Raw genomic sequence first — 18402 nt, forward strand, 5'->3', positions numbered from 1 at the left:
GTTTACATTGGTGCTTCGTGGAGCAAGTCGGGCGTTGAGGACCATTTAATTTACGTCTCAGTCCTATTGGAACATGTTGAGGTATGAAAGTCCTGCAAGCTCGATATGTACCGTAAGCAAGGTCTGTAAGTACTGTAGGTAAGTTCTGTAAGTACTGCATTCTTATGAACAGGGATGTTGAAAGGAAAAGGGGTGTTGTTTAGTCGCGTCTGCGTCAGAGATGCCACCGAACGCTGTTAAATCGTTTTGAAAAATTTTGGTAGGAATAGGTATGACGTTGTACCTGTATTTAAAAGCATAGCCTTGCTTGTAGTCCGCTAACCGCAAGTTATCAAATTATGCGTCACCCATCTTACATCCAAAAAATATTTCAGAGCTTGCATTTTTAAATCTCTTCGAAACATTGCTGGCCTAAAATAGCTGACATGTGTGTGGTTAGAAAAGGAACACTGACTTGAAAAAACTTAAACTTAAAAATCGGTTGCCATGGATATAACCCCAGCCCCTCAAACTTCTACAACCCGTTACCCGATCCATTTGATCGCATCAGATCATCTAGATCACTGCCAATCAGATCAGATCATCCAGATCACTGCCAATGCGCATCGCAACATAGGCAAAGTTTTGAAGGAACAGAGGCAGGAAACCCGCTGCTAGACTGAGCTGAATCCTGGTAGCTTCAGATCTTCTGAAAACAAAACATCTAGAGCACTGGAGGTGCTCAATATTTAGTTTCAGAACTGAAGACATCAGCCTTCCCCTCCATCATGCGATTCTGTACCTAAAATGACCGAAAGCCAGCAGGCATCTTCAACACTGCTGTTCCGAAACAATGGACAGAATGCTAGAGGTCTTCGGCTATCGACTGCTATCGAGCCCGATTTGTGAGAATTACCCGGCAATCCTGACTCCAACTCGATGGTAAGTTCCATTTGCTGGTGCATCCTAATGTTGTGTCGAGAGAACTGACCTTTCCAACCTGCGCGCATTGCCAACAGTTCTGACAACGTTTCGTCGCGATTAACAACTACGGCTTCATCTGCATCGACACCATAAAAACCACGCCGGCCCTCTGCCACCCAGGAGCAGTCGCTGAGTCCGTCACTGACCTGGCCCTCTCCGGCCCTCGGCACACATTACACCCCACTCCACGTAAGACGCACATACAACCGGGCTCGCCGTTCAGCAACCATAAGCATCCACCTCAAATAAGAAGTTGCTTCAGAACGAGTGGATTTCTATTTCCTCTCAGGCGATAGTATGCGAAGTGGGCCATATATCACTTCACAGGTGGTTAGACAAAACTCGCCCTCTCAACTCTGCTCCTAACGTCACCGATTTTTGGAACAGCCTCTTTTAACCTCAGCGTAGTAGTCTATTCTATGCACTCACGGTTGTCCAGGGCACACACAAACACCGGCTGGATGATAGGTGTCAGCGCACAATGGCCCTCCGTCGCCGGGCGAGGCGCGCTTTTTGACGCTATAATCCGCGTGGGCCATAACCAGGAGGCTAACAGGATAGCAGGCTGACCTAATGCCTCAATAAGCAAAGGGGAAGAGTCGAGACACCTTCAAGAACATTAAGCCTCTTCACTTCCCTATAAAACGTTCGGTTGCTGCTTCGGCGTTTTGCCAGTGAACACGAAGCAGGCTACAAAATGAACGCGAAGCAGGCTACAAAATGAACGCGAAGCAGGCTACAAAATGCCGCACCGCAAACTCAACTATGAGGTGCCTTTCGATACCGCTACGCGGTTGCAGCACACTACGTTCGCGCGTTATCATCCGACCAATGCTTCCAACTGTCCACGAAAGAGCTTGACGCTACACTTACCACACTCGTTTCACTTCCAACATACCACCACACCAGTGCGATTCGCACCCCATGCGAGGTGAGGCCAGCCATCAGCGTGTGTTTCAACACTCCGTGATCCCAGGCCAATTAGCATGCTCGTTTTTCTTCAAAATACCACTGAATCGTGCATATATATCTTCTCTCGACTTCCCATGCAGTTTGCAGTGAGGAACCTTGTTCCTATTACCTAGAACTATAACCTTAAACGTCTCTGTAGGCGGACATTTCCGCATGCATTCCCCCACATCACCCGTCCAGGATCGACGGTTTCCCGACGCGGCGAGGAGCAGTGAACAAGCTGACGATGGTCAGGAACTCCCCCTTCCCCGAACCAAACACGACCATTAAGTCGAAAGGTGAAAGTGGATTCGCCCGAGGCTCCGGCCGATCGGCCCGCGTTGTTGACCAGATCTGCGGGGAAAAACAACGTGTATCGCCCGGCCAGGTGGGATAAACCGCGATTTCTCGGGACGGCCACGACGATGGCCTCTTGTTCCGAGTGGACCATCACGTTAAAGAGGAACGCGTGCCCTCCGCCGGCCGAATAAGATAAATGGACACGAAAGGCCAGATCACCCGAGAAACGGCATGCGCGCGGGGATCTTTCCTGCCATGTTTGGAAGATGCTGTCGCTTCGCCCCAGGGACCCCGCCGCGCCGGCGCCGCCGTCACCCCAGCTGGCATCAGAAGCGCCACGCCACGCGGGAACTGGGCCAGATGGGAAAGTGCAGCGCCCGCCCGAGGCGAGGCGCGAAGAAAGCTGGTGGGCATTGCGCTGACGCCGGCGACGCAGTGCCCAGGATCTAGGCCGCGGTACGTTGAGGACCGGGCCCTGGAAGCAGCCCCTATAATCGCTTTTAACACAACAATTTTCAGCAAACTGGTGTCACGCATCACGCATCACTTATACGTGCAAACGATTTCAATTAAACGGTCATCGCGCATCACGCGTCAGCCATTTCTCATACATCGAACGATTTCAAGCTAGCATACATCACGCATGAACCCACACATTACATTCGCATAATCGGTCATGATGAGCCATGTACGTTAAGGTCTGGCCGCCGACTTCTTATAAGAATAGATTCACTTACTTTGCTGTCTGAATGGTCCTGTGTTCTGTAGATGACTTTGAGATGTAAAAGGGACAAATGTTCCGTGCTTCCCTGGATTTCAGTCTGAACGTGTTTTGGAGACGAAATATCACATACATCTACCTCCATTCTCCTGTTTATTCTGCAATAAATAAGGCTAATAATGCTGTCTCACCTATATCAAAACTTTGCTCCAAAATCGGACGTTCACTGTCCGTTCAGAAAATACGTGTCTTGCATCTCAGGCACAGTGTCACGGACTCAAGCTATCTTTTAAATAATAAATAAACGTTTTCGCTGATGTCCATAGCGCAACTGCATGGCGCTCCACATCATATGACCATATCAAAATCCACAGACCAAGCAAGCGCATCAAAGGACTGCTTCCTTGCGAGAGTTCTAGCGGGCCTCATTAGATCGAAACCTTACGCATTTTAGAATACACCCTTCCCCATCCTCAGTCGTCGCTGTTACATTCCGCACTGCATTACGGATTTCGCTCTTTGCTGGTTCCATACACCAGCGCACGTGACGATCTCTCACTCACTACACACGCGCGCGCGCACGCGGACACGCAGGCACGCACATACTGCTCCTATCAAATTTTACCATCCTGGTAGGTGATCTGTACCCTGGTCAATTGGCATCAATTTTGGGTATTCTTTGTGTATATTTTAAGTTTTGATCTACCCAGCTCATTGATCTAGATCAGATCAAAGGGATCAACCTCTAAAAAGGTTTGATCACACATAATTTTTCGTGGGACGTGTGCGGTCGTTCAGAGTAGTTATAATAATAGAAAATGATGTCAGCTGCAGGTCATATCGCTCAGATGTTTTTTAAAAACGTAAAGTCAGCGACCTAAGTCAAGTTATTTGCTGCTATTTTCGCAAAAAATGCGAATTTTTACGCATCTTTGTTTAGTTTTAGTGTTTGCATATGAGAAAAAAAGTACTAAGTGACATGTACAACTATCTTGTGACCAGAGAGCACATGGCCTTAGCCCAGGTCGTGAAGTATCTCTATGGATACCGCCTGCAAGACACATTTTAGGCTTAAAAGTCGTTAGTGTTGGACGAAGAATTGGAGTGTTCCACTGAAGACATTTTATGATATCGCTCTAAGGTACAATTAACTCACAGTAGTCATGTGAGAACAATAAGGCCGTTTATGATTGTTCAAGGTCAATGACCTATGCTGTCAGTAGCGGGAAGCCTATATGAACGAGGGTGACGCGTGTAACCACCTCCTTATCGTGTTCGTGAAACTGGAGACGCATAATTTCATGTGCCAACGTACCTGTTCTCAATATGTTACAGATGTATTGCCAAGCAGGTAAACAACACACTATTTCTGACCACAGAAAAGTATTGCGCTGGTCACATGGGCCGACCAGTGCTCCAAATTTCATTTGGCTGCTTTATGAATTTGACCTAAGTTGACCTTAGATGACTTCTAGGTCAGCCTTAAGCGTTTTTTTATGCCTGGATTACTTTTGCCTAAAAGCTACACCTAATAAGATAAATTATGTGAAAACTTAGTGAAAAAGTATATTTTTTGTTGGGTGCTGGCAGATCAATTTTGAACGGTAGCCTGGTCTGACCTCACTCATGTGGGGGAACAAAAACAGTTGGACTGAAATCCCCACAGTTTTAACGCTTGTTATGAAGTAAACTTTCCCCCGGCTGGGGTTGTGGGGTTAGTCGTCTCAGATCCCTGGCCATGCGCGGGTTTAACGTGAGTATCTCCGACATAATCACAAGCGTGCGGGCTTCATCATTGTGAACAAGCTTTTCCAAGCACAATTTCGCAACAATATCCTGGTGTTTTACCGCAGACTGAACGACACCTGGCCTTTCCTAGCGACAGTTTTCCCGGATCAACATTGCACGCCCCACCTCAAACTTTCGCCGCGCTGCCGAACGTGAGGGGCCCGGCGTCCCCTTGCTGCGATGAACTGGCCCAGCTCCCCGGTTGCTTGCAAGACTGCAGGGCCGATCGTGGGCTCCTGGATCGTGGGCCCCCGATCTTGGGCCTCTGGATGTCGTGCACTTCTAGGACAATCAGGTAGCGTTGAAACATACTCGGGTGTTAATGCACAAACCTCAGCGGCATCGCGTGCTTGAGAAAGTTACGACGCAACATGTATCTCTTGCAGTACCCAGGCAGTTCGTTCAAATTGCCTGAGAGTCTGTGTCACTTTGCAGCTGATGTCCCACTTCTCTTACGACTGAGCACAGTTGCTCATGTTTGGCATGAGTGTTGCTGATCTGACGGTACAAGACTTAATGTGAAAAAAGCCTTTGATGCCAAAACTGACAGCTTTTGCAGGGCGTCGCCATCACTGTGGGCCAAAGCGACAGTCACTCAGTGAACTCAGCGCCCTCCTGAGCTCGCAAGCCTACATGATGAGTTTTAGAGATGCATTGCACTGTAACTGGCCCGCCCCCATGTCGGGCGCGCTGACGGCCGGCTCGGTGTTCAGCGGTACAGCATGCCCCAACATTAAAGGTGGCTGCAGTATGAACCTGGCTATGCGGAATGCGGCGCAGTCTAGTGCACACTGCACGACACCCGCCATCTGCAAACGTGGATGCCCCTCCCCGAGGTGATGTGTCGCAGCTTCTGGAGCGTAAATACTGCGCTGAAGTTTCGTCCAGCTGGGATGTTTACTTTTCACGCGCTCAGTTCTAAGACACATGGCGTCGGAGTCTGATCCCTGCTTCATGGTCTATAGGAGGCAGTACTTTTGCAGGGCAGAGTATGTACTTGTACGTAAGGACACTAACTTCAAATAGCCTGTCAGCCCATCAAACCTGGGTGGCTCTTTCCTCTCTCGCTATGAATTACGGCCTTCATCCGTTCAAAGCAAACCCCCGAACGAAAACACGCGACCACTGCGTGCATAAGCCGGCGTCGTTCACGGCGGGATTTCGGTTCCCTCAACAATCCTGATGCGACCGGCAAACTCTTAAAACTTGTGGAATAACAAGAGACGGCCACGCAGAGCCTGAAAAACCCAACGCCTGGCCTTTCCCAGCCTGGGGCTATGCCACGGGAAAGTCCCGGGTTCGGCGCCACCCGGCTGGGTATTCCCCGTTGTGTGAAGGCGACGGGCCTCACGCCTGGAATGGGCGCGAGTTTTCGCTTTCGCCAGCTTTTATAATGGCTGCTACGTGACTGTTTATTTGCCAAATCGGGACGCTGCCGGTAATGTTGATAATACCGCGGTGGAGTCAGGTTTCCAACGGCGCCATGGCGCCAGATGTCGGGTAAGCATGTTCCCTTTTGTTGCCTCGCGTTCTACCGTTCGTAGTAGGTGCCCTTCAAATGCGGCAAGACCAGCGGCGGGGACGGTCAGACTCATATTTAAGAGGGTCGGCGGCCTGCTGCAGCACCAATTCCAAGATGAGAACTGCACTGTTCGTATTGGTGGTGGTGGCTGGCGCTGCAGCGCAGTACGGAGGTGAGGGCGCCCTGTCGGAGATGTAAACATTTCGGACATGTTGGTGCTTCTTTGTATTGACGCAGACGTGGCCGGCTTGTGGGATGGGGAGGGGGTAGGGCACATAGCCAGTCCACTTGGTGTTAAAGCCGCTCGGTGCTGCACCAAATTCGGCTTCTGTTCGAGTTCGGCATGGATCAGTAAACGAGCTGTGCTTACGTGAAGTCAAGACAAAAATTGCTTACCTCGAGTCAAAATGAAAAACACTTAGGTTCGTAAACATGACTGTTTCAAATGTGTTTCACAAGCAGTTGTGAAAATAGTGCTGTAAGCTCAAAGTAGGTGTAATTTGCAATCATTTGTGGAATCAGGAGATCGGCTCTGCGATGTAATTCGAGGCCTAAAATCTGACGTGGTACGACGTGGAGGAAGGGGATGTTTATATGGGTTTATCACGGTACGATTGAACAATGCGAGGCAGAATACGAAAGTCCACGTGGCGAGGTGATAGATTAAGTTGGGGTCTGTTGGAGAGTCTTTCACAAGGGTAAGAACTGCTTTATTCAATCCGCCCGCTACCCAATCCTAAACCTCGCTCCAGTACGTGTAGGCCAGAGCAAATCGAAGGTGTATGGCCACTGAGTTACGTACCATCACTCACCCCGCCCGTTGCAAGGCGGCGGCGGCGGCGGCGGCGGCGGCGGCGGCGGCGGCGGCGGCGGCGGTGGCGGCGGCGGCGGCGGCAGCGGCGGCGGCGGCGGTGCCTTTGGCGGCGGTGGCTTCGGCGGCGGAGGCAACGGCGGCGGTAGCGGCGGCGCCGGTGTCTTTGGCGGCGGTGGCTTCGGCGGCGGAGGCAACGGCGGTGGCTTCGGCGGCGGAGGCAGCGGCGGAGACCGCAGAGGCGTAGGCTGCTCACACGGACAGCCCGGCAGTGGACCTTACGGTGAGTCCCCGGAGCCAAAGTCAGCCAGGGGCCGCTACCTCACGCACCCCTCTACCGCACAGCTTCGTCATCGCCTACCCTCGCCTCGTGGAGTGATGCCACCAGCACACATTTCCGTAAAGCTTCTTGTTCCGTTGCTTGGAGCAGCACTGTTTTTGCCGTACCTGAATAATTAAATGCTGGCATATTTGCGCGATTTTTTCAGAAATGACGTAGTTCAGTACTCATTTAGTCATCCTGGTCGAACTAACACTGCGTGCTATTGTTATGCTTGCATATTTATTTTGCATCGCTTTTGATATACATTTATCATTATATTTTATTGGCCACTTCTATGGAGAACAAGTGTGTAAAATGTCCTCAAATGTTTAAAAATCTGTCGAAAGAGCCCAATCGTGCTATGCTCGAACTTCCACGACCAAACACGTAATGTTGACAGGCCATTTCAATTAGAGGAGCGCAAATAATTTTGTCAAACTCCTATTGGTCCATAGACTTCGTTACAAAGGTTTAAACCTACTGGAATGCTAAAAGCATTTGACGTATTTGACCTTTGGGAATACGGTTATTATAAAACTACTCCAATATGCAGGTCTCCATCCCGGCCAGGGTGCCCCCTGTAGAACAAGCAGTGTGCAGCCCGACAGGGCGGACCAAGCAGCCCTTCTCCGCCCTGTATGAGATATAATTATGGCGTTATTCATAGCAAGACTGAGATATTGAGCTTTAGTACCGAGCCGTAGTGCGCTGCGGCACCCGATTTTCCTTTCGGCACTCTTACACTACCGTTCTGGTTTCTAGGCGGCGCAGGAGGCAGTGGAGGAGGAACTAACTGCCATGAAACGCAATTCGCCGGGGGGAGCGCGGTGAGTGCAGCGAAGCTGGGACGCTGAAACCCAGCACCGATCTTTTACTAATAAAGGCAGCACACGGCACTGGAGCGAGCTGGAAGGACTTGCGACCCGATGGCACGCTTTCTCGCATGTTTTGCGGCTTAAGCCACAGACCTTCAGTGGTGTTAGTGAACGATCCAAAGCTAGAGGCGGTGACTTTACGGAGCGTCTAGCAATATGGCGTCGTGGTCCCCATGTTCCACTGACTGACAGTCGGCTTGCCTGCGTCTCCACAGAACGCGTATCCATCTGGAGGGGCTCCAGGAGCTCCGGCGGGTTACCCAGGAGCTGCGGGAGCGCCTGGAAAATAGGGATCCCGGACCGTAGTCCGGTAGCGTTCCGCAGTCGCACTACACAGTGTTGACGGGGTTTCCGGCGTCCGTGCATGATTTAAGACAGAACACCTTCGCCGTCAGCGGGGCCATGCGGGAGGATCCTTGGCAAGATGAGATCACTGGAGATGGTAGACTGTGCCCTCTGCTACCTTTTTGCGCCACGGAACTCCGTCGGTGCACTTGGTTTGGTGTGGTTGATCTGTTGGACTAACGCTATGAATGGTAAACATTGAGTTTGCGTCCCACGGAAGCATTATTGCATGCTTTGTCAGCCCTTGTATTCCGGCGAAAATATAAGAGACTCAAAATGGATCGTCTGCATTTGGGAACTGCAAAAGTCTGAGTCGAAAAGAGAGGGTGGGTGAATCTCCTACACGACTTCGGACGAAGGCATTCCTCGCTTTGGTGTGACTTGTCAGCGCACGTGGCAGATGCAAAATCCTCAGGAGAGGATTCCTCTCTTTGTGGCGGGGCCGGCTGGTTCTAGCAGAAGTGCTTCAAGATTACTTCCGGCGGTTGCCTGCTTTGCCCAAATGGGTGGCACTTGTTTAGAGAACAGGCATGAAAATATTTTCCTTCTGTTATGTTGTCAAAGTCAGAGAGGTCACATCAGCTCGTGTCGGAACGTTGTACACACCTCACCGATCATCATCCGAGGGCCTGTCAGCGAGAGTGTGGGCTGTCGAGCCGAACTGTCAGGGAGAGTGTGAGCTGCTGAGATCCGAGTTGTTGAGGAGAGTGTGGGCTGCTGAGATCCGAGTTGTTGAGGAGAGTGTGGGCTGCTGAGATCCGAGTTGTTGAGGAGAGTGTGAGCTGCTGAGATCCGAGTTGTTGAGGAGAGTGTGGGCTGCTGAGATCCGAGTTGTTGAGGAGAGTGTGAGCTGCTGAGACAAACTGTCAGGGAGAGTGTGAGCTGCTGAGATCCGAGTTGTTGAGGAGAGTGTGGGCTGCTGAGATCGGAGTTGTTGAGGAGGGTGTGGGCTGCTGAGATCCGAGTTGTTGAGGAGAGTGTGGGCTGCTGAGCCGAACTGTCAGGGGGAGTGTGAGCTGCTGAGATCCGAGTAGCTGAGGAGACTGAGCTGCTGAGACGAACTGTTAGGGAGAGTGTGAGCTGCTGAGATCCGAGTTGCTGAGCAGAGTGTGGGCTGCTGAGCCGAGTTATCCAAATTATTCCTGGTAGGTCAGCTCGGCAGCCCGCACTCACCTGGAGCAGCAGTTTGCTACGAAGTTTCACGTGGGGCGATTTGCCACGTGGTGAGTACCATCATAGTCCTGCTGCGGCGGATGATCAGGGGGAGTCAGTGGTGGCGATAGTCCTCACAATCGTATTGGCCTAGGTGTCTGTACTCCCCTGGCTGCTTTCAGCCCCCAGCCATGGATTTGGCGGCCTTGGCCCCCGTAAAGGATTTGCGTCAGATTTCCATTGCCCGCCGGCATGTGACATTGACATCAACCGCACAGCCTCTGTTCACCAATCGTCTTTAAATTCAACGCTGCACTTCCAAAGGCTATGCAAACGTTCTATCTCCTGACTGTTGTCCATCAGATATCACATAAGCACTCCTATGCGTGAGAGTGTCAAAAACAAGCCGTGAAAATCCCATAAATTTTATCTAAAATGCGCATCGCTTAGGCCTATGTCCAACAAAATATCCAGGATTTACGTGTGATTGAATGGCTAAAATATTTCTGACCAATGCAGGCCAAAATGCGCGTTTGTGAGCTGTTGGTTTAGCGGCACACCTGTATTCCGTTTAGTTGCCATGCAATAGATGAAAATAAAAACAGTTCGTGCCAGCCACGTGTAAAAAGCACACAACCTGCACGTATGGTGTTCCAGAATGGGGACAGAATAATGTAATTATGATTGTTCCCGGAGATGCAGTTTTGCGAACAAGGTGTGAACAGAACTGCCCCGTAACGTTGCAATGAGCAGCATTCAATCTCTATTCATTTTGGATTCTCGGTTGGCTGCGGTGTGGTGCTGGCTGTGCACCTGCGCCGCGAACCGCAGCTCCGTATTGCTGGTTTATTTACCGGACACCAGCACCCGCGCCGGTGCCCCATGAGCTCCCGTTGCCAAGCGCGCTTCGAAACACACCTTCCTTCCCATCGCCGGCGACACCTCGACTTACGTCACGCCCCGTGACATGCACGCCCCAGCTAGGACCAATGTTCACCCGATTTGTGAGGCCGGCCCAACGGGGGTCGACGACACAGGCGGCGGTTCGCAGGCCATCCGTGTGCCGCCGGTGCATGGCCGTGTTTACATCGCAAATATGGCGTCAGGCGATGTGATCATTGGCTGGGGCCTTGCCAGGAGTTCTGCACAAGCCGATATTGCAAAACAGCTTGTTCGTGACGTCAACACATTGCAGAGGGTCTTGAATTCCCTGCTGGCCATACCAGCACCGTTCGCGGCACGGAGCAAGAGTAATTATACATGCCTGAGAGTGTCTTGTACTCAACCTTTGTTCACCTTGAACACCGGTCGCGGGTGCTCTGCGTCAGCTGACCTTCGCTCTGACCGCCAACGTCGGCCTGACCGACGAGTAGCGTGACTGTCGTGACCGTCGTGACTGTCGTGACTGTCATGACCATCGTGACTGTCGTGACTGACTTGGCTGACATGACTGGCATGATTGGCATGACCAGTATGACTCGTCACTGACGTAAATGACAGCATCGGCATGTCTGTCGTGACTGACATGACTGCGACTGACATGACTTTCATGACTGACATAACTGACATGACTGTCGCGACTGTCCTGGCTGTCGTGACTGCTGTCGTGACTGATATGACTATCGTGACTGGCGTGACTGACACGACTGTCGTGACGGTTGTGACTGACATGACTGATGTGACTGCCGTTACTGTCGTGACAGTCGTGAATAACGTGACTGAGGTGACCATCGGTAGCTTTTCGTACGTCGTTGCCGCGAAGCACGTCTGTGAGGCCTGATGTTCCTACTTCCCAGCCATGCCGTTCCATGTTCGTGGGTGTCTCCAACTAGGCTGATCATTAACTGGAGTTAATTTGTATGAACATAATAACCGCCTACTCAGTTTCCTGCTGCGAGCGCAAAGTCAGGTCCGGAAAAGCCGGAGTAATCAGACGCAATAGTTCATAATTCAAGGCATTGGTAATGCGAAGGCAAGACTTCGGTCTTTTGGGCGTTTCCTGTGTAGGAAAATGTGCTCAGACTCCATCATGAAGCACCAGTGATCTTGGTCTGATCAGAGGAGATCAGGTGTGCAGCAGGGCCCATTCTAAGAACATATCCCTCAGGAAGGTTTGGGCCGGGCCCATTCCGGGCGACATAACAATAGCATAAAAGCGTTTTCTTTGCGCCTTGCCGTCATGCCACGAGTTCTGCACCACTTCATTTTCCAGTTTTTTATTTGAACCAAACGATCTTCGCCAGAAGCTTTAGACTGCAGAATGAGGTTGGCTACGTTATGGAGGTGCACGACTTTACCGCTCTACCGGCTCCGTGTTCAGACGAGGCATTCATACAATACATATTTTTTAGAAAGTGTATTTCTACCTGTATGTCTATCTGTCTGTTTGTCGGCTTTTGCTAGTTGACCCTTGTTCAGTTTAAACAGCGGGCAGTAAGAGCCTGCAGTTTTCACAGCACGCGTGCTCGAGCGTTGGGAGCGCGCATGCGTGCTGATAGCTCGGTTCGCGGATTGATGAACGCACTGCGCTGCAGGGAAGGTCCCCTTTTAAGCCCATGCACAGCGAGGAATCTTGGGATCACCATTTACGGGAAGACTGATTAGCGTGAACAGCGCCAGCGCACGAAATGTAGGATCGCAGATCAATGATGATCGTGAGGATTATATTTGCACATCATTTTTTAGCGGTACTTGACGCTATCGGAGACGCCTCAGGAATTTACACTTGAAAAGCTGTGAATTGTGCATCTGCCCGGAACTGTGCGTTATCAAAGCACTGCGACAGTGGTAAGAGAGAAATACCACGACGGAGGTGGACAACATGACTGACTGGACATTGCCGGCGTGCAAAAGAAGGCACTAGGATAACCAGCCGATAGCCGAGCAGAGGCCGTAGTTCACGTCACACGGGTTCAGATGCACGCAGTGTGAAAAAAAAACGTCGGCCTTGTTTTGTTAACTATGCATTCCAGTGTTACCAGTTCGCGCTGTATGGCTTTAAAAGAGCTCCAAAAGTATTGTGTGGCCATTCACCATGCGCCCTCAGCAAGCGATGGGTTAACGCTTTTGTTTTTGCAGTGCTAGAATCGGCATCGAAGGCACGAATTTAGTTTCATGAAAAACTGGATTTATAACTGTATGGTCACTAAGCACATACCATACTTCTCCCGCGAGTCCTACAAGATGCGCATTAGCAACGCACCGGAAGGATCGCTTCGCTATGATGCGACAAACATGACGCGGTATTGAATTTAAGCCTGTCGCCATGTTGAAAGGACGGCTGCGCGTCCGCTACACACGTTCACGTGGCTGTGCCGGCCATGGTTTAAGTGCGCCTCGGATGACCAGGGCGTCACGATTCGTGCACTCGAGCGGCCCATCAGCCCTGTATAAGGAAGTCATAACCAGCCAGCCCTAGCGGAGCTTCCTGAACCTACGTGTCATCAGGAGCGTGCAGGCGACGAGCAGGGGCGCCGCCCTTTAGCCTTGGCATTTCGTGGCTCACTTTCACAGAGCACAATGTTAGTCGCCCATTGCGCCCGAATGGCTCCAGGTTGCATGAGGACAAAAGTCAATACGCTTAAGGAGAACGAAGGCAATTTCGATCACACAATAACGACATGCAACACAGCGAAACGTGAAAGATGGAAACGCATAACATCGAAGCACATAATATCGACTACGCGAAATACCGACAACTACAAAATATTTGCATACCAAAACGCCTCAGCAAAATGCCGATGTGTAAAATATCGGAACCGGTCACTGTAGTCACACAGACAGCGCAAATAATTTATTTCAGCCGTTAAGGGCAGCGCATCGATGCGTCTAAACAACATTTGCACGCATGTAAAGTTGTGATACCTAATTATCTCTGCATGATGCATCTCTCAACATATTGATCACAACAAAATGAGGATGATTCAGCGCACCGAGCTCAACATTTAAAGTAAGAATCAATCTCAATCTGCGTCCATGTCAATTCATGCAGCTGTGCAATGCGCGGCGGTTCTCACCAAAGAATCTTATTTTTTGCCTCCGCCGCGGCAAACAACAATATGAGGACATCCGGCAGCGTATTGCATGGCAGTAGCAGAGCTCAAAAATGCCACAAACGCTCCTGGTAGGCACGCCGCGCGGTAAAGCACGCCACTGCAGACATGCACTCTAAGGGGCGGGACCTACCTATGATCGGTCATACTAGGAGCATGTCCGAAACACCAGGACCCGTGGACGCCATTCCAGGTATCCGAGGAGACAGCGTGCCACGCACCAATAAGAAGCATGTCAGGTCTCTTTCTGCAGGCTGCATATCAGGCCTTTCTGTGCTGCATGCCAAGTGGCGGTAACAGAACGTCAAGCATAAATTCGGGTGGCCGGTTGAAAACTATGCCGCATTGGAACGGGGGCAGTTAAACCCGCGGTGATCTAAAAAATAAACAAACCAAGTTAGGAACACCAAATTTACAAAATAGACAGACTTGTATGTGGACACATTTGTGGCAAATTTGGAGGTTCCTAGATCATAATCTTTGGGTAAAATAAAGTATACCATGTCAAACCCTAGATCAGTGTCCAAAATTCCCTCAGACCTCCTTGGGCAGCCACCTTTAACCTGAAAACTTAACTAAGTAAAAGGTCACTTGTCGTCTTTGTAGTTTAGTGACCCTGACTGACCTTCAGAGGTGACGATGAGCAAACCCTACGATTGTCTTGAATTTTTAATTTCAATTGAGCGGCCAGGAATTCACTAGACGGTATGTTCCAAAAACCAAAGGTTAAGCGGAGTTATTCTGAGTCAATGGCCTCTTCTGGCCTTCACTAAATTCACATCACACATTTTTTGGCCCCCCTGTGGTCAAGATACTCGAAATGGTTGTCAAAAACTACGCCATAAAGCAAGGTCTCCAGTAAAAAAATCGCCTTGATCTCGACGTGACCTTTATATCTGACTTAAGGTCAATAAATTCAGTTGTTTTCCTCAATTCATTTGTCTAATTGTCACAGAAGCCGTCCCAAAGATGCAAAAGGCTTCACCCAACACTCTGTTGTGGCCTCAGATTGAACGATTCCCTGGGAATTGTCTTCGCTGACAGCCATGACGTGACTTCGACTTGCCATAGGTGAGCGACCTTACAAGATACAAATAGTTTTATAATACAAGGTCGTCAACTGCATTGGCTACAGCTATGCAAGGCTTGGCGCGGCTTCGCCACGCCGTCCGGAGGTTAATTTGGAAAACCGTCGTGGAGGGGGGGGGGGGGGGGGGGCAAATTGACCCCGACCCGAACACATGCTAACTTGTAGTCATGTATCGTTATTATTTGAAGACGTTCCAAAGATGTGATAATATTGTCACAAGGTTTGAACAGCTAATGATATGCGGATCTGTATGGGATGGCAACTCGTGCTTGTGTGCAAATCCACGCATGAGCACGATTACTCACGCAGTCGATTGCTGCACTGTACGATACATGTGCTGGACTGCACGGATATTCGGTGACTTGGCATGTATATATCCAGGGGTGCAGTTTTGCATCATGTTTTCGTCGTCTGGACAGTAAAAGTGGACGAAATCCACCCCTTAAATAGGCTATAGACAAGTTCTCCGTGAACTTGTCCCTCTTTCTTCTCAAAGTTCAGGGGCTAAGCCCAAGTTGAGGGTGGGGGCTGCATACCTACCTTCCCCCCCCCCCCCCCCAGCTGAACAGGCAGCTACGCCCCTGCCTACCTCGTATGGCCTACAGCTGGCTACATGGGCGTAGGAACGGGGGGCAGGAGGGTCGTGCTCCCCACTTTGAAAAGTGGGGGGAGCAGCAATGTTAGCTGCCCCCCACCCCGCTTTTCAGATTAAGGTTGCATTTGGCTTACTTTTGCACCACATTGCACATTCATACCGATTTACCTAGCTCACCAGCCACGTCCTTTAGGATGCACGATCTTTTTCGTTTGCTCATTGGCTATCGCTTAATGTTACAGCCGCAAAGCCGACGCCGCACGGGCTGGAGACTGCAACGCCGGGCGTCGAGGCTGTTGTTGCTATGACTTGCGAGCACGTGTGTTCATGACCATACTGGGTAGTTTTCTTATCAGTAATCAGTTCTGACAGGATCTTGAGCATTTCAAGAGGGACATGGGCTAGCCATGATGATACAAATTAGGAACCCGATTTCATTAACATATACGGTCAGGAAGAACTCAACATCTCTGAAGAACACAGAAAAACACGAAACTGGAGTCTATGTGGCAATTATTGGACTACATCCGGTGATCAGGGATGTTGTTGTGTCAATGAGGGTTCCTGTGCTGATCCGGCGCTAACTGCGTGGGTCAGAAGGCCCTCCGTGTCAGGGATGGGAACAATGTGATGTGATATATCCTTCCAATGGCCTCCTGATCGACCAAGAAATCCCGCTCTATGTCACCAGAGTGACAGCCAGAAGACACTTCGCGATGGGACGGAATGGCCGTTCAGCCCTTGACCGGAAGCAGTCAGGGGCTGAAGGTGTTCCCCCGGTGTTCTACTGAAGATGCTCCCTGCCCGGAAGGAAATAAGGGGTCTCATTGTTGTTGAGTAGATTGTGGGTCTCATTATTGTTGAATAGGATAGGTCGAAATCAGCTTAAAAAGCAAGCAGGGTCTTGCCATGTTCGCCTGAGAACGTTCGTTTTTTTCAGAATGTATCATTAAGACAAATTACATCAAAAAGGCTTGAACATGCCCACTCGCAGCCTCGAGAACAAGAGCAAGGATGGTCTGGGCTGCAATTCCCGTAAAACCAAAACGTTTCGGCCGCTGCAAGTGCCACCAGACGGCGGGCGCCGTGTTAATCTGTCTTCTGGATAAATAGCTGCAAAAACAAGAAAAATAGAGATTCTACATTCACTCTTCCAGTTCAACCACCAGATTTCAGCCCCACTTCGCGGTGCTTTAAGGGCCAATCCGTTCTTTTCATCGGTCTATAAATTGCACATGCAAAATATGCGCGCAGACTGCCCTGTAAATGTAAGATCTGATGTCATGAAGCGTTGAAGGATACTTTTTTCAGAAGCGTCGTCATTTTTGTCCACCCGTTAGCCACAACTTGGTGCTGGCTGCTGGACCGACGCTGCCCGATCTACGGAGACTGCAACGCCTGGCGTCGAGGCTTGTGTTTCTAAGATTTCCGAGTGCGCATGCTCAAAGCTACGTCACATAACTTGCATTACTAGTCGATTCAAGTGTTTAAGGGTGATTGCTCGAGCCTGTCTCCGCGAAGGTGCACACGAGTCGGCGGTCGGAACTAGACTGTATTTCTGTGCTCCGCGAGACGCTCTGCCATCTACCGTTCGGTCTAGATACTACTATTCGCGCCGTTATAGGGGAGAGGCGGGAGAATTGGGACACTTTTGCAACTTCAACTTCGGTGAGTCATTGCAGCAAAAGTATGAAAGCTAGGTAGCATTGCACCATGCTTATGAATAAATTGGATATTTATTTACATCATACTAATGAGTAAGTTTCACTTTGTGGCAGGAAACGACACGCGTGGAGCAAAAACAAAGACCTTCATTTACAGGAGAATCGAGATGCACGCAGGAGAATCGGGACAGACGTGAATGTGAATTGGGACATACTAAGGAGCATTGGGACAACATTTCTACTTGACTACATGTTCTATAATTCAATTGCAAATAGCAAAATGAGTGCACTGCATTGCCATCTACTTACGTTCAGGAGCTTGTCAATGGCCGTGGCAACGTTTCCTTCCGCTGAAAATGGTAGCATATTAGATTCATTTATCTCGTGTTAAAACTGAGACACCACATGTTAGAACGTGAATTCAGGATATATTTTCCACCTCCAAATAACCATTCTGTTTTTGGCAGAAGAGCCCCAACAACGGGAAGGTATTTCTAACATAAGATCCGGCTAGTAGTAATGCCGGCAGTCTACACAGCAGCCAGATGACACCGCCACACAACCTGCAGTCGTATTAATCACGTTAAATCATCGCAGCCCATGCGCTACTTGCGTCACAGCGGATCACATGACTATCAACCTTGGCAGTCTAGGCACATACTAGGCAACGACAACGGTCGAAAACTTCCTACACATCGCATAATCACGTATTAGCACAGCCAATGCGATACTTGTAGCACAGCGGATCGTAGGACTTACAGTCTCGGCGGTCTAAGCACAAAACAGGCGAAGCAACTGTCACACAACTTCTTGAACATCGTGCTACTCACGTTGAATCTGCACAGCCAATGCTTTGATGGCAACACAGCGGATCACATGACTAACAACATCGGTACCTATCCTAAGCACCCATTTAACAACATACACGGTACCAAAACTTCCTACACATCGTGCTAATCACGTTAAATCAGCACAGCCAATGCGATACCCGCGACGTAGCAGATCATATCGGATCACAGCGGATGAGCGGATCATCAGTCTCGGCAGACATCATATGCAAACTGTGCCTGTCAGGTTGTTGCGTCGGTACACGGCAAGCACGTCCACTTTTTACATGTCGTACACTGGATCCACAATTCACATCTGAGTCTATACTGCATCCCACAGTACAGACACGACGCTTTATTGTCAGCCTTTGGCGAGTCCTTTGCACCTCCCAGCTTTCTCTTCTTACCTTTCGTATTAGCGGTG

At 50.0% G+C, this 18402-nt stretch overlaps 1 long non-coding RNA gene across 1 annotated transcript; it reads left to right on the forward strand.

The window, feature by feature from the left end:
• The first annotated feature begins 7207 nt into the window (after positions 1–7207).
• On the forward strand, positions 7208–8879 carry LOC119107496 (uncharacterized). Its single transcript, XR_005095233.1, has 3 exons — positions 7208–7339; positions 8141–8205; positions 8469–8879. It is a non-coding gene; the product is annotated as an uncharacterized LOC119107496 (long non-coding RNA).
• The last annotated feature ends 9523 nt before the right edge of the window (positions 8880–18402 follow it).

Source organism: Pollicipes pollicipes, unplaced genomic scaffold (assembly GCF_011947565.3).
Source record: "Pollicipes pollicipes isolate AB1234 unplaced genomic scaffold, Ppol_2.1 Scaffold_6686;HRSCAF=7923_pilon_pilon_pilon, whole genome shotgun sequence".
In the NCBI taxonomy this organism is placed as follows: Eukaryota; Metazoa; Arthropoda; class Thecostraca; order Pollicipedomorpha; family Pollicipedidae; genus Pollicipes; species Pollicipes pollicipes.